The 17,614-nt window shown below is 35.4% G+C and overlaps 1 long non-coding RNA gene across 1 annotated transcript in view; it reads left to right on the top strand.

The window, feature by feature from the left end:
• LOC114160481 (uncharacterized) overlaps nt 1-6,904 on the top strand; it is a 41,526-nt gene extending 34,622 nt beyond the window's left edge. Inside the window, exon 4 of the long non-coding RNA XR_003598775.1 lies at nt 3,810-6,904. This is a non-coding gene — a long non-coding RNA (uncharacterized LOC114160481). The remainder of the gene's footprint in view (nt 1-3,809) is intronic.
• Nucleotides 6,905-17,614: the final 10,710 nt, after the last annotated feature.

Here is a 17,614-nt window from a genome sequence, read left to right as displayed (position 1 = left end):
CACTGAATGACTTTAATAGAAATGTTCATTGCCTCTACACCAGAAATACATTCTGAGTTACTCATTTAAAGCCAATCTATTTTTATGTTGCAGCCCTTATGATGGACAGCTGCCTTCAGAGGCGAACATCGGTGTTGTAAAAAATGAAGCCATCTATTTTCTTCAGGCGCTTCGCAACACAGCTGCTTATTGATTTAGACAAACGACTGGGCAGATGGATTTTTGTGAGTTTTATTTGGATCTCAGTGTCACAGACAAAGAGTCTCTTCGGTCAATGATTGATCACTGTGTAGACAGGGCTTCAACCTGTTTCTGCGGTCCGAACCCAACACATTTTATTGATGGGTGAAGTGGATTTCAATGTCCTCTCAGTGCCTCTCAGATTTGTGTTCTTTGATTGCATCACAGCATCTTCGTTCCAGTTGGCCAACACGTCAAAGAAAACACACAAACATTGATAAGCTCACAAATCCTGAATCAAGCTGAAATGAGGAACCTCCCTCTTCTATAGAGCAGCATATCACAGAGCACTCAGTCTGAGGAAGCCTGAAAAAAACATTGTTAATGACATTAGACTTTATAAATCTGGGTGCAAATAAACAAGTTGCTTCCACTATGACTTTGATGTGAGCCATTGTATAATGAATAAATAAAAACTATGTCTAAATTAAAATTTACAACCCACTGCTAACCAAAAGCCATCAATTGCTTAAAACACGAGTTGGTACTTTAAAGCACACTTGTTGTGGATGTTCCAATATTTCATTCCCTCTTGTCTAATTTATGACCCTAGGAGTTAATTAACAGCCACAAATATTGATTGAAATGTCTTGTAGCGTTTTATGTCCAACAAAGATGAGGACATTTAATTTGGCAATGTTCCGCTGAGAAAAAATTTCACAGAAGTGAGCGTGAGCACATGAAGAGAGTATATTTACAAGTTTCCCTCTCCAAATCATGCCGTCAAACAAATTAGCATGTTAAGCAGGGAAAAATCGGAGGGAATTGCATGTGTCTGAACTATTACACTTTGGTGTGAAAGAAGTTTCTGTTTGTGCATCATAACGGCAAAAAAGAGAATATACTGTAGAGCAGGATATCCTCATTCTGTCAGTGTAAATTATTAGCTCTAATATGTTATTAAAGTCAACCAGTGCCTAGAGGAAGTTTTTTAATTTTCTTTCTTTTATTGAACTAGGTAAAACCCAATTGAGATCCAAATCTAATTTTCAAAAGGGACCTGGGCAGAAATCTGTAAAGAAGAAAAAAAAGGGTTGTCTCAATAAGATGTTTTCTTGATTTTTGTTTGTAAAACACAGTAATTTGCATTATTTTGGGCCTGGAAAAGTTTCTCCTTACAAAGGACGGTAATAAGAGAACAAAACAGGATAAATCATGAACTTATGATTGCCCCTGCCTGTAGCAGTTAAGCTGTGACTAAATGTACCTTAGTCACTCAAAAAGCATGCGAGTAAACATCTTTCAGAACAGACAGACTAAGTAAATGCATTTTATTGACCGGTTAGGGTTTTACATTTTAGAGAAAATAATTATGACTCAATATAAGAATTATTGTAGAACTAACAGCATCAACTAAAAAAATACAGTATGGCTTTAAATTTGGCCAAAGCACAGAGATGGCCTTTTGAGGAATTTTTTTAATGATACAACTTAAAATGGGGAAAAGACATAAAAATTTCCCTTAATTTCCTTAATTTCAGTCACATTTCTGTCATTGAATTTTGTGGCAATAAACAGAAGACCGTCTATTGGAGTTCATTTGTTTTACATGGCTTTATACCTTTTATCAGTCTTAAAATTGAAAATAACTGTTTACCTCCAGCTAAAATTAAAGTGAGGATTCATTATGATCAGGTGCTCTCAATAGATGATACTAAGTGATAGTCCCGAATGCATCCATTAAAAGTTTTTTTTTTTTCTCTTGCACAACTCTACCAACAGTGTACTCTCCAAAATGCTGAGCATATCATCTGGTATGACCCAGGTGACTGAGATGAGCACAGTACCTATCTGTCCGTATCCGTACATGAATTTTTAAAGATATCTGATACTGACTCCCCTGCAGCACACTCTTCCTTCAGCAGTAATTTTACAGTTTCCTGAGAAGCCTTGCAGGTCATCAGACATCACAGCGCTATGAGTTCTGTCAGTGCAGAAGGAATAGGCTTTGCTAGTACAGAGATTCTCACATTAAAAACAGCAAATGCAGGAAATGTGTTTTTTCTAAAAATAACACCACAATACATAAAAAGTAGGTGCAGCGCCAAGCTCCCAGAACTCATTATCTATATATCCCTCTTGTTAATACAAAAGCTACATCGTTGGAAGAGCGTCACTTCTATGCAGAATTATATTTAACGACAACATAATTTATTTAATGTAAAAAAAGGAGCAAAGTATTCTGTATGATCCCTGTAAACATCAGTGTTTTAACTGGGAATCCATATGGACTGCCAGAGCACTTTACCATATCCATTATTGAACTGTAATGGGGAATTTTTAGAGCACTCAGAATTTCTGCTGTATTCATAATTTATATTTAAATCCTTCTTGGTCCCCACTACATATTCAGATCTCATTTGCTGTCATCCGTGCAGATTCACCACCTTTATCCTTGAGTAATCTAGTCTCAATTAAAGTTCTTATTGGGATTTGGGGGAGGATTTTGGAGGGAATGTGATTGACAATGACTGAGAAAAACAGATAGCAGAAACAATACGTATATTCTCAAACAGACGGTGGAGGAATTGGATGGCATTGATTTTTGTGTTTCATTTTACTGTCACACGGATCCTGCTCCATTTATCAGTTTCTCACAGAGGAATTCTGTTCATTTCTTTATATTTATGAGGTTTTCAGAATTAAAAAAAAGGAAGCCTGTGGGAGCTCTGAATATATCAACAACTTTTTAAATAAACAGGATTCTCCAAATAGTGCAGTACAAGTTCAAATGTAATGCAGAAACACAAGAGGACCTTGATGACTGAATGATTCATTGTGTTTTGCATGGCAGAACTGAAGTGCTGAAAAATTTAATTTGCAAAAGCTTCTTCAGAACAATAAGATAAGGGGGGAGGGAGGGCATGGTCTCACAGGTCCTCTTATATGATGGCATCAGAGCTGACTACTGATTACTGTGAAGGCTGAAAAATAAAATACATGAGAGTGAAAAATTAGCCAATTATGGTATTAAGTGATCTGGTAGACAATAGTTTTTCTTCTGCTATCATTAAATTAAACTAAAAGTGATTTAGTACTTGTGATTATATTATACGTAGTAAAAGCCTTACTTTCAGAAAGGGCTATTACTGTAGGGAATCAGGGTGAATTTCCCTTGAGAGAGTCCAGATCAAACCTAATCTGAGGTTTCATCATTGTCATTTCTATGGAGAAGATGATTCAAATATCCGAACTGTGACCTTCAGAAGAAATATGTTGGTTGAATTAAAAGATTAAACCTGTATCAATAATTTGGGGGCATAGCTGTATCTGTCCATGTAAGTATTATTATTATTTTGAAATTGTTGCTCTGTAATTATAGCATTTTCCAGTGTAATTTAGTATAAATACATGTCACTATATGATTTATTTAGTCAATGCAATCAAATTGGTTCTTACATGAACTTTAACATTCTAGGAATAATAGTATTCCACAATGACTTTCTGTTTAAGACAGAAGCAATGGAGTGTATATGAGGGGAAAAAAGTCCTTCACTTTTTTCTCAGATTGAGTAGACTTGATGTCATAATGTAGAGACTAAAATACAGTTCCCTATTCCCTGTCTCAGTCAAGCTGAACGCATCCCGTTTGAAAAGACGGCAACTAAGAGGATCCAGAAGCTGGAGCTGACGCATCCACAGAGTGCAGGCTGGGATGTGACTCCACTGAAGCTTGAATCTTTGCCTCACTATCAGTGTAAGACGGCTTTTGAAGTGAGTTGAAAGAACTTAAATCTGATGATGACTGGCTGCACCTCTTCATCTGTGACTATGAGTGTGTGTACGTAGCATACCTAATGAAAACGCTGCTGTTTCAAATTTCCTCTGAAACTGCCTGAGATTAGAAAGCTGATATCCATCTGCATGGACAGCAGTCTATTGCACATCAAGTAAAGGACTGAAACTATTGCATCACTTTAGAAGCCATAGGTTCTAAATCAATATTCATAAGTCAGATCTTTAAGTAATGATCCTACCTGTTCATGAGCTATCAGCACAGATGAAGAATGGTGGATCTGTTACATGGATCAAACAAACAAATGCACTACTCTGGTCTGAAGGCACAAAAAATAAAGCCAGTTACAACATATTCAGACATTTGCTGTTGAAAATAATGTTAAATCATTAAATCACATCGTTACTATCAAATTAAAAGAACAGTTCTTAAAAAAATGCAACTGACTGGCTATATTTTTTGCTCAGTAATACAAGTCAGAGGTGTGGATTTGAGTTATAATCAGTAAGACTCGAGTCACATCGCTTTAAATTTCACTTGAATGCAATATAAAAGACATTGGACTTGGACTTTCACACCAAAGACTTGTAACTTTATTTAGATGTGAATCCTTTGACTTGATACCCATGGATCAGACCTGATGGAGCCATAATTTTGAAAATGACAGCTGATTTTGTAGCAAAGCCCGTCACAATTCTTTTTAATCTTTTGATCCAAAACAAAGAAATCCCTTTATTGTGGAAGTCAGGTTTTGTTATTCCTTTATAAAAAAGAGGTGACACAGCAGGTTTTAACTATCCATAGGTCAGTGTCAAATTTGTGTCTTGAATCTTGTGTTTTCTGTCCACTAAAAGAGAGGAACAAAAGTGATTAGTGCTATGCTTATTGCTTTTATCAAAAGCAGTACTGTGCGTCTCTTTTTATCCATCTGTCAAAAGATAGTGACACTGTTGACTATGGTGTTTTAAAGCACAGACTTCTTTGCTTGGGACAGTCAGATCATGTAGATTCTTACAAATTATTTAAGTGACTGTATAAAGTGATAGTCTGTGTTCTTCATTTTTGATTGACCAAAAGGAGGTGCCACAGGGTTCCATATTAGGTATCCTCATGTTCATGTTGTATATTGATTATTTAAGACAAAATGTGTCAAGTGCTGTTTATGCGTTTTTATGCTGATGACACAATTATTCACAGTTTTGGATTAAATGCGTCTAAAGCTGAAGAGTCTGCAGAGATCCCCACATTAATAAACCTGTGAAGAAACTTAAACTAAAATGGCTTTTTTTTCTTTGGAAACAAATACAAATTTTCTTTTAAGTTGAATAAACAACATTTTTATCTTAGATTACAGAGACGCCTCTGATGAACAGTCTTTGTTTAACAATCATTGTAATCTGTACAGTCGAGCGGGATGACCTCCTTTTTCCACCAGGAGGTTGGAACATTGGTAAAGTCTCATTTATGACACCATGTTTGGGCTGTTGCCTCTCTCCGTGTGTGATTTAATGACACAGACAAGCGTTGATTCTTACTCTTTGCATTCAAATGATAATTTTTTGCTCTCTGTTCCATTTTTACTCAGTTCTGTCTACATGGAAAATGTTGCAAAATGCCTGAAAATAACAGAACCTATGTCATTGAGCACAGTTAGGCTCAGACTAAGAGCCCTAGAGATGGAGTTCTTAAATTGTGACTGTTTTTAGTAATTATTTGTTATAATTATTTAAATCTCAGTCAGGGCTCCCTTAGAAAAGAGCTTTTAAATCTTAGTGGGACTTTTCTGGTTAAATAAAGGTTGTTGCTGTTTTTCTTTTTTTTCTTTTCTTTATTTACACTCAAGATTTAATGTCTAAGACTCGATTTGAAACTTGCATACCTTGACTTTTGTACCCAACTTAATTGTGACTTGCAAAGCAATACCTTTGGTAACTCTTCTACTAAAAACATTAACCAAGTTTTCCAAGAATCCGTGAGATACCTCATGTTTAAACAAGTTGGTGTCAGAAAAGTGTGCAATTATTTTGCATGAGTATTCATTCTGTCAAGCTGTCTGCATGAATGGCCATTATTTTGAAAGTAACTGACAGTTTTACATTACATTTTGGAGAGCCAAAATGTGCAAAAACTTCTCTTTGTCTGCTCAGTTTTTGAGCTGACAGCACCCTCAAATTAAAGCTGTCAGTCTACATGTCTGTTTCCTGTCAACTTGTTACTCCACATCCAGTGCACTGACTGGAAAAGTTTGTATCAAAATGTTTGGGTACATTTTACATCACTCATTCAGTGCCATGTGTATTTAGCTGAACAGTCGTTTTCTAACATGTAAATTATATCATCAGCTCTGTGAGTGAGGTGCAGGAAACAAGAGAAAATTGAGGGCAAAGACACAAAGTTAGGATAGAAGAGTTCAGGAACAGAACCATAGACAGCGTGAAAGTCTTTGGTGCTAATGTGGGGCCTGAGTGTGTAACCTCACTCTCAGGGTGCTCTGATTAAAGAATGATTTATAGGCCTGTTGGAGAGCCCTCTCAGCAATCCGTCTCCTCAATGAGATTTTTTTCCTCTTTCAAGAGGTTTGGTAAATCAAGCCATCTTTGCAAGGATCTCATGTGGACAATGTCAATGTGTTAGTGAGAGGGAGTCATTAAATGCTATGATCATAAAAAACATGGTGGGTGTGTGTGGGGGGACTATATTTGGAGGGAGTGTGTTCGTAGATGCATAAAGATACTTATTTATCACATACGGTGTTGCTTGTGATTCTGTCAATGAAATAAATCACCTTGTGGATACACATAGACATGCATTGCCTTAACTGATTGATCACCAGAATAATTCTGATGTTTCAGGTTAAAGATTCATTTATATATGAAAATGTGTAAGCTGTACAGTCATGCATTTAATAAAAGCATTAACTATAATTTACCAATGGGGGATGATGCTGCTTTTTTTTTTTCCTTGCTCAGATTTTAACATTTATAACATTGCAACATGTCTTAAATTTAAGTTCCTAACTTCTAAAACTTTTAAAGTTTACTTCGTGTAAGGTTACAATACCTTAACATAATTAATGAAAGCCCACATGATGTCATCAAACTTCTGACAGGTCAGTTAAAAGCAGCTGTGGTACTTAGAGCCATACTTGAAGACATTTTTAAGGTAACAACTTATACAGTACACAAGTATTTCTTTTGCAACACCATAGAAAAAAAATCCAAATAAATCTGCCAAAATATCAGAAAAAAAAATGTGTGGACCTCTACAAATCCAATTCATCATTGGGGTTCAATTTCTCAATACATGCCAACTCCACATTCCTCTGCTTAAAATGGTATGCACAAGGACATCAGCATCTGAATGTCCAGCAATCATACCAAAGAGCTTTATGAAACAAATATTGAAACAACAGCACATCATCACATACGTAACTGGCCAAATTTGTAAAAAAAAAAAAAAGTGGCTTGAAGACAACAGCATCAAGGTTTTGGAGTGGGTATCACAAAACCTAAACCACAAACACAAACAAGGCAAATAGTTACAGCAAACTATTTGGAAAAGCTTGTGGAAGAAACCCCAAAACGTTTGACACAAGTCATACTGTTAAAAAGGCAACTCTACTAAATACTAAGTAAATATGTAGAAATGACTGACTTTCAAGAAAGTAAAGAACATTTCTCTAAATGATTCACTCTCTCTCAATTCTGGCATTTAGCAAAAACAAGTACTCAGTATCATTCACCAAGGAAATTCCAGTTTTGAACATAGTTGAGCGTTTGTTTTAAACACAAGAAGCTCTTGATGTCTATTTTTTTCCCAAACAAAAGAAAATAACTAATTTATTTTCAAAAAGTATTGAATAAGATATAAATATTTATTTAGATATAAAGACAACAGGGAACCATGATACGAAGTCACTTCATTCTCCTCTGGCACGCCCATTAATCATTACGAAGTCATCCAAAGACTAAATCCCATCTCTCAGATGGTGTCACATTGCTGTTTGTTCACAGCGTGCCTCATGAATCACAAGTATGACACAATGAAAAGCATTTTGTTCTTGAGCATCTCTAGAGATCACCCACAGTATTCATTTTCTTTTGTGACAAAAATCAAACTTAAAGTACGCCATTAAAGTTTGTACTGTGACTCAATTAATAAGCAAGGTAAATACCCACTCTGTGTGATGTTTCCCAATTATCTCCTTCTGTTTACCCAATTATATTAATTAGTATGCATAGTATTTACATCCCCTAGGACAAATAAGCCATTGAGCTAAACCTATTAAGCTCATGTGAAAATAATTAACCCACAAACTGTTGCCATTGTCTCTTCATGCCGTAGTAACTTTTAGGAACAGCTTGTAATCGGCTTATTTCTACCCGAAAAAAAAATTGGGTGAGAAATATAAAGTCATATTTAACACAAAGGAATGTCAACTTTTAATGAAATTGAAAGTTGTCTTTTACAGGCATTGTTTTTTTGTTTTTTTTTTGCAATTGTGTGCTAATAACTTAATACTAGCATATGTCTTTTATATAGGGAGGCCTGGAAACTTGGCAGACATCTGAAATATGACAAAAAAATCCAACAATTATGTCTGTTTGATTGTAGAATGTCATGAAAGCTATGCTAAATAAAATTTAATTTAAAAAGGTAAAAGACAAATAAATAGAGTTGGAAGGAAATAAAGGAAAAAATTATGCATTGACAACTTTATTCGGACGTTTTAAAGCCACTTTTGGCTTCAGAACTTCCTGAATTGTTCATGGATTCTGGTTGATGTTGAAATAATGCTACACAAGGGAAAAAAAACGGGTGGATATTGTGGAATAAAATAAAAGTATTCATGTAAACCATCCTTGAAATGTGGCAAAATATGTCTTTTTACTTTTAAGTTTTTATTAAATTCTAAGGACAAAATTCTCATTAGTGCCCAATGAAAAATATGCTGAATCTGTGACATATCCAAAAAAGAGGAAAAAAGAATACCACACTTTGATTTCACAGAGAGAGTGTCTTTAATCAAGTCAGTAACAATGTAAACAAAGCAAGCCAAGGCTCCTCTGTGTGCTTCACTCTATATATTCAAATTTGCCCTTTAACAATGTAGCCCACGTATAAAACTAACCTGTCTGAATAACAGTGATTAAACTGGGCAAACGGCTTGCTCATCATTATGGCACAAGGAGAGGGCAGTCACAGAGCACTTGAAGGTGCTTAACAGTCATAGAACACAATATTTTTTTCTCTGCTGATTAGCTTACATGGTGCCGAAGAGCATGGGTGACATACCAAGATGATAGGAGCAACATTTTAAAATGCGACAGCACCTCAATGATTTAAGCACCTGAAGATTTAAAGGCAAGTGCCATAATTCCATGTTTTTAGCACAAATTCCCAAGCAAGCTTATTCCACCTAAAGTGAAAACACGTTATCCTTGACTGCCATGCAAAATGAAGGAGCAGCCTTGGCAAATACACAAAGGCGGCTCTCAGAATCCCAAGCCATAGAGAACCCAGGCTACAATCGTGCTGGGGCAGCTCATTCTGTTCAAATCACAGCATGAAGTCTTTGTGATTAACTAGGTAGTCCATCTTTGACGGATATGACAAGACTGCAAACAATACGTACTGAATATGTAATGGGTTTATCTGTGGGGAAGATGTGTAGCTCCTTAAAACTATGCTGTCTTCCGGGAAGAAGTGCCAATTATAATATTAAAGCTGTCTCTACCAGTGACCTTTTTGCATTTGCTCGGTGTGCTATTACACTCAATCAAGAAAGGTCAGCTGTGGACGTGGGGCCCATGCAAAACTGCCTTTTTTTATATTGTGTTTGTTGTTTGTGCAACTTGATTTCCTTCTTGCTGCCCACAATTACATGAAACTTTGACTGACTTTGCTCTAGGATGGGATTTTACAGACAACACAGACCAGGACATAACAACGGACTTTGCATGCCGGTATAGCTAACACTAGTGCACTTTTAATTACTTTGTAATTTATATAACATTGAAGTGTTAATGTTTTTATATGGATGTTGACTGTTTCAATGAGCTCCTTAAATCAGAGGTAGCTTTTGTTGTTATGCTCAATTATTATGACTTTAATAACATAATTCTGACTTTCAAGTATTGTATGTTTGGTATTATCTTAAACATGGACTGTAACTTACAATCTGTGCCCCATGTTTTGCCATATGACTCCTGGAAAAAGATTCCTCAACCCCAAATACCAATGAAGTCTCTTAGAAAGTAGATGGATGGACATTAATTCATCTTTTTTTTCAGTCAGTTCACAATAGGGGTTTTCCACCACACTGTTTAGTGCATCTAAATATTTTTTTCATTTTTAAATTTATAATGCAAGAATAAATAAATAAATAAAAACTTTATTTCCGAATCTTTAGACAATAATCAATCAACATCCTGTTTCTGAACTCACCTGAAACGTTTGAACTGGCTGAATACCTTTTTGATTATGTGGAAAGGGAGCCACTTAGTGGACAAGGTGTGAATTTACTGTTAAGTCAAAATAGGGGCATAAACAAAAATGTAAATGTTTCATCTTTTTTACTTATAGTGACCACATGTTAGGCTGAAAAGATTTGTAAATGCTACAAAACTCTTTAACATATATTTTGTTCACATGCTGGAATTGATAAATCATCTCCTTTAGCACATTTATTTTAGACTTAGTTATTTTTATCATAATATTTATTTGTACCCATGTTTATTTATTTATTTATTTATCTGCCACCCACAGAAAAAGTGAAATATTACTTTCATTTCCTGCGATCACTGCCCTAATCTTACAGCCTCTGAATTTTTGGGAATGTATTTCTGGGGAAAAACTAAACCTGGCTCCTCTACATAATCTCTGCATGGTTAATACAGCAACCAAAAATATACTACACTAGTATAGGTGGTAGTATATGTTTTGTTTAATTTACATAGCTTTTGAGCTTCAAAAAAATTATCTTTTTTTTCTGTTGCATTTTGAAAATATCACCCTACAAGTACTCTCACAAATACATTAAATTAACTTTTAAAAAAAGGTTTACATACAACTTTTGCAAAAACATCAGAATTCTATGATATTTCTTACAAAGATCTCAATAACTGAATATTCCCAAAGATTTCTTTTAAAGGGCAGTATTATATATTTTCCAGGCACAAAGTGCCATTTTAAGGTACGATCAAGTAACTATGTTACCTTCAGTTACAAAAATCGCTGACTTAAAATAATTTTGACTTTGTAATTTGAAGGCTGCCAAGGGAGAATCAAGGATTTTTCAAACATCCATGAAAGAGTAAAAGCAACACTCCAGGTATGTTTTTGATGAGGGACTAACATTATGACATGATATACAGTTGAAAAAGTTCAAGTTTCAAAGTACACACACCCTCCTCCGTTTTAAGTACTTTAATTCAAAAAGTGGAACTCGTATAGATTCAATAGACACAAGGTAATATATTCATGGGTTCATTTCTGTTCAGTCTGATGATCCTGGCTTATAGCGAATGAAAATTAAACATCACAAAAGACTAATAACAAAGGATTTTAATACAGAACTGTCACCCTTTTTAAAAGTAAGTCCATGCGTTGACTCAATATTTGCTCAGAGCCCTTTTTTCATGAATTACTTCATGGCATCATGGAGGCAGTCAACCTGTAAATGCAAGATTTGCTTTCTTCTGAAAGGGGACTTAAGACCACAAGTCATTTTTCTCCTTTGCCTTTGTAATGCACTTCTGATGTTGTCTCTGGGATGGGAATGGCCAAACCCAAAGAATGTGACAGTGGTAGACCACATCCAGTTGGAGGCAGTGGTGAAGCTCACTCAAACCTTTGAATGAGGTTTGCGTGATGATCATTTCAGAGCTGTATGTCAATGTTGCTTGTGTACCCTTTTGATTTTCTCTAACCACAATCTTTCCTTCCACACACCACTCAACTTTTTGCTTGCATACACATAGCATTCTGCGAACAGTTTAGCAATAACCTTTTTGTGGCTTACCCTTATGTGGAGGATGTCTTTGACCATCTGCTAGACATCCATCAATGTGATGGTTCGCCCCATAATTGTGTATGAAACATGACCAATCCATTCTGAGAAATGGATTTTTGCATTTTCATTACATGTATGCATTATCCTCAAAGTTTTAAGAATTATACACTTGAAATATATCACCCTGTAAGATTTTACATTATATAGGTTTTAATTTTGAATTAAATCAGAAAAACGAATTAGTTTTTCAGTCATTTTTCTTTAACATGTCTTTATGCTTTTACCTTATATCTTTCAAAACACAATGGAACAGTTGCCATTTAATCCTTCAATAGCAACTGTTTTAATTCATGATATAATTAATACTTTTACCACATTTTGACTTTGTTCATGTATTTATTTTAGGAGCATGTTAAGCTTATTGTGGTACAAAAATAGGTGACTTTTGCATTCCTTGTTCATACGCCCCTCGTGTGATTTCATACTCCTATCACATTTGAAATAAATAAAATAGCTTAATAAAAACGTATAAATATGAATTCTATTGTATGTGTTCATGTATAAAATGACACTGTACCTCAAGTTCATCAGATTAGTCACATATATTGTTGCTATGACTTTTGTTGGAGCTTAGCTATTCGAGATCATGTTCAGGAACATTAATATCGGAATGAATGAGTAATGTTGTTCACCAGATTTTGCTATTTTATAATTTCCATCTGTTTTCCCTAAGGCAGGCAAAACATAAAACATAAATTACAATCATGGCATAAAATCATGAGACTACACCAAACAATCACCCTGTTGACACACCTAAAATGAAGAGACATGTCATATTGTGTTGCTTTAGCTGTCCCATTTCAGATGCTAATTAATTTCATAAAAATCCTTCATCAAAGAACAAACAGAAACCCACACGATATTTTAAGCTGGTAGAAAGCATGTTCAGTTCCATGATGGTCCTAAATGGAAAAGCAAACTCACCAGATTGTAGATGATTTAATCATTTTAACTGTAGCTCTTTGATTAATGTGGTCGTCTCTGTCCAAGAGAGTCTAAATTCCCGGTCCAAACAGCACACTTGCTTTGAATTCCACACTGTAGCAAAGTTGGCTGTCTGCACCATAAGAGCCACTGAATAAATATTTTACCACTTTTGAAAAACTTTCATCTGTGAACATTTGGGCCTGGCCGATCAAATCTCTTTTGTGACAAAAAAAATGTTGTTTGTGAGCGGGGCACACACTTACTGTGTGAAGAGAGACTGTTAAAGTTTGATTCATCATTTCCTGTGGGTGGAGAAGAGTCCACTGCCAAACACAGAGCTTCATTATAATAAAACGAGGGAAGCTATCGGTCTCTGTGGAAAATGGCCATCTGTAGTAAAGTGCTTTCTACACAACTAACAACATAATGGCATCTACACACCAGCAAAAATGTTTTTATGCTCGTGAAAGTAATTATGTTAGGTTCTAAAATGGCTTTAAAAAACATTTACGATGAAGTTATTAAAACAGGCAATCATATTGCTCAAATAGATCAAGAGATTGCAAATGCTATAAACTACAGTTGTTTGTGCAGCAACTACATTTTTATATTGCAAGCCTCTTATAAGATTTTATTACTTTCTCTTGTATTTTTCAAGTATTCCCAGATAATTGTGTCGGTACAGTTGGTTTTGTCAAAACAAAACTCTCAGTTCCAACATTATAAGCACTGAATAAAATATGGTGAATCCCAAATTTAGCAAAGATACACAACAACTTTCATGTATCCGACATTTACTAGCCACTGTATTTATTGCACCCTGCTAATAGTTGGCTGGACACTCTTTTGCTTTTAGAACTGCCTTAAATTATTAAAACGTAAATTCAACAAGTTGTCAAAAAGATACTTCAGAGATTTTGGTCTATAATGATATGACAGCATCACACAGTTGCTGCTCATTTATTGACTTCATATCGTTGACGATAATCTGCTATCCCAAAGGCGTTCTCTTTGCATTGTGATCTTGTGTCAACAGCTAAAACGTTTAAAATGAAAACATTAATGATCCATGCTCTTATAATGTTTGTGCCAAAATTTGACCCTACCATGTCGATGTCACAGATGAAATTGAAACTCATCGGACCAGACAACATTGTTTCAATATATTACTGTCCACAGGCTGCATGGTGCTAACAACAGTGCACTGCTCTGTTACCATTTAATGAGAAGGTCCTGGGTTCAAATCCCTCATTAGAGTGTTTCTGCATGGAGTTTCCATGCTCTCCCCATAAATATGTGTTATTTGTAGATACTCCGGCTGCCTCCCACAGTACAAAAACAGCCATGTTAGGCTAGTTTGTCTCTCCTGATTACCCTCAGGAGTGATTAGTAGGGTGCATGTTTCTTTAATTTTTTTTTTTTACACCCAGTTGCCCTATGATAGACTGGTGCATGTTCAGACAGGCATCTGGAGTGGTCTTTTACTGTAGCCCGCCTGCTTCAAGGTTCAGTGTGCTGCTCATTAAAAACTTAGCTGCAACAAGAAGAGAGTTGAACTACTGCTTAGTGCGCCAGTGACTCTATAAGATACATTTGGCCTTGCTTCATTTTTATTAATTTTAATTGGTGTTAATTAGTTTTCTTCATGACTGTTTAAGCCACATATACACCTGCGAACAATGGTAATAAATCCTGGCCAAATAGACCATATTACTGTAGTAAAAATTAATAAGAATGAAATCCAAACATAAGCAAAACATTTTACTCTTGAATGGTTCATGTGTTCATTAAGGTTTCCGTTGACCCCTTTGAAGTAATACTGCAGTACAACAAATACTAAGGATGGAAGAAAAACACTGTATAACATATTTAACCTTACAGGAAAATGTGTTCCTTGAATCTGATAGCAATTATTGGATGCACCCTTCCACTGTTTGAAACTGGAGAAACCTTATTGATCTAGAAGCAAGAACCCACCTGTTCTTGTTCTTGTGTTGCATTCATTGGCCTCTGCAGGGATTCATTCATGACTAATCAATTCACAGATCAAAGCAAGCTGAGCAGGAAATATCCCCTACAACCTCATCGCTGGCCTATGCTTTCCTAAGGACATATATTAATAAAAGTATATGGACACAAAAACCCTTGGTCCACTGCTGCTTTCCCATCGATCCAGAGTGTTTCATGCAGTACTGGGTTTTATGCATATAATGGAACATTATATGCCCCTGTTTATTAATAATGTAACAGATTGAAGCTGTTACAGCACTGCTGAAATCAATTGGTTGTGACAGAATGAGATGAAAGATGCCATGACTTGCCTTTTGACCCTGTTTGAGCAATTTTAGGGTAACTTTTTCAGTGAATGTGTTAAGACAAAGTCTTAAACATCCTGCATTTTAAAGCCCAGATGGGATTATATGATAAAAAAATAGTGCAGTTTTATTTTTCATTATCTCTTTTTTTAAATTCATAATACAGTCTGACCACAAACAACAAAAAGTGCAATGCAATTTAGGCCTTTCTCAGACGTTCTTCAAGAAGTTAGATATTTACTCATTCTGGAAACTGAACACAGGGCAAAAACATTTCTCTGTTGTTCACTTGGATCCTTTTAAAAAGAAATTATAATAGACCATCCATTAACCATGCTCTGAGGGCAATAAATGTTTGAAATTATTGGATACAAAGTGACTTAACAGGGTGCTTTATTGATTTTTATGGGCTATAACACTGCAGCTACTGTCGGCCAAACAATATATCCATTATAATCTTGAGTTATTATTGTTCAGTTTATCATCCATGAACAAGTCAATATATTATATCTTAAATTTACTCAAATAGGAGAATGATGAATTAATTTATGCCTGTGGGAGTTGTTTTCTTTACTTTCTTCTTCCTTCCAAGGTACACACCATACTATAAAGGGGGAAAATTAAAACAATGTTGCACAGTTGATATGGTTGCTCATCATGACATAATCTAAACTATATCTAATATCCATGTTTTGAACAGGGGGAGGCAAGTGGAAAACCCAGGAGCAATACACGTATAAGAGAACATACAAACTCTGCTTATAGCTAATAAATACTCCACCAAGGTTTAACCGTGACACAAACCCTAGTTAATGTAATTCATCTCACAATTCAAACACTATATTCTTACAATATATGAATTCCTTGCTGTGGTTTAGAAACAAATAGAAAGTTTTTTTTTTTTTTTTTTTTGCTGTTTTGTCTTTGTAAAAACATGACTCTAAATAGTTATATTATCAAGATTTTTTTCTTGGTATCGTGGCATTGTGACGAACCTTTAACTTAATATACTAGTGCACTGTTTTATTTAAAATACTTGTTCAACTGTCCACCATGGTTTAAAATAAATATTGACAGTGAATTATGTGCACTCCCTCCAAAGTGGGTGTGGATCAATCTGTTTCTACTGTAATGAGAGAGTATTCTCTGTCGCCCTCCAGACCGTCTGAGAGTTCCACCACATTGGTTTTGCTTGATGGTAGATGTCAGTGAGAACAGAACAAATAGGTTTTGAATGAATACTGGCAAATTGAATTCCTTCCTCATTTGTTGGGTGCCACTGTAAATGGATACTTATTGACATCCATACTTTCCTTGCCAAGAGGAGCAACCCTCGACATTAGAGATCAATAATAGCAATTGAGACATTTCAATTCTCAATCTGTGTGAACAGAGATGGAATAAAATAGCAAATATGAGATAATAGAGTGAAAGTAACAGGAGACCGGACTTTTCATGATGACTGAGCCGATAAGTTCCCATTTGGCCTCTTTGGACCAGTGCGCTTTCTTTATCAAGTCCCTTCATATTATTCATTCTTTCATGCCAATCCAGTGATATTGTACTTTTGTAAAAAAAATACAAATAAAAAAAACCTCAAACAAAGCCAACATGAAACATTATTTTAAAGTAGAATATTGTGTTGTTATTGAATATAAAATATTGCCCTTAGATCACTTAACTAATAGATTTGCATGTGCCATATGAAAGAAATAGAACTCCATCTGTTTTTTGAGTCTGTGGCTTGTTTTAAATCTTTACATTGATTTGGTTTTAGGTAGCTCTCTGAAAAAAGGGGAGGTGGGGTGAATTAAGCACAGCATTGCAAAAGTGATTATCTCCATTCTTTACCCTAATGGTGAATTTGACACAGAATGCTAAATAGAAAGGCCTGATAAGCCTGGGGCATTTTGGAAGAAACTGGCTTTGCTGCAATCACTTCATGAAGCTCTGGCAAAATGTAGCCAGGGACATGTTGTCAGAAATTATGTCTCTGTCTCCCTGAGTAAACAAGCCAGCACACATTCATTAAAGAGCTCTTGACTGGAGCTCAAACATGTATTGACCAGCTCAGGGAAAAAATAGGAACCATTTCCCTGTATGAACTGTGGCCATTTGTTACAGTTTAGGATTGATTCTTTGTCATGGCAACCACCACTGTGTGGTCATGAAACAAAAAATTGTATCATCTCAGCAAAAATTGATTTAAAACTAAATGCTCCCATCAATACGTGACAGGGTACTGGTGCACTTTCGCACATGTCAGTTATTTTTACTTTTTTCAGAACTCTCATAAGTCATTATTCATAAAATTGCATGTCT

Source organism: Xiphophorus couchianus, chromosome 16 (genome assembly GCF_001444195.1).
Source record: "Xiphophorus couchianus chromosome 16, X_couchianus-1.0, whole genome shotgun sequence".
Classification (NCBI taxonomy): domain Eukaryota; kingdom Metazoa; phylum Chordata; class Actinopteri; order Cyprinodontiformes; family Poeciliidae; genus Xiphophorus; species Xiphophorus couchianus.
Note: the sequence above shows the minus strand (reverse complement) of the source record. Positions and strands in the feature narration are given on the sequence as shown.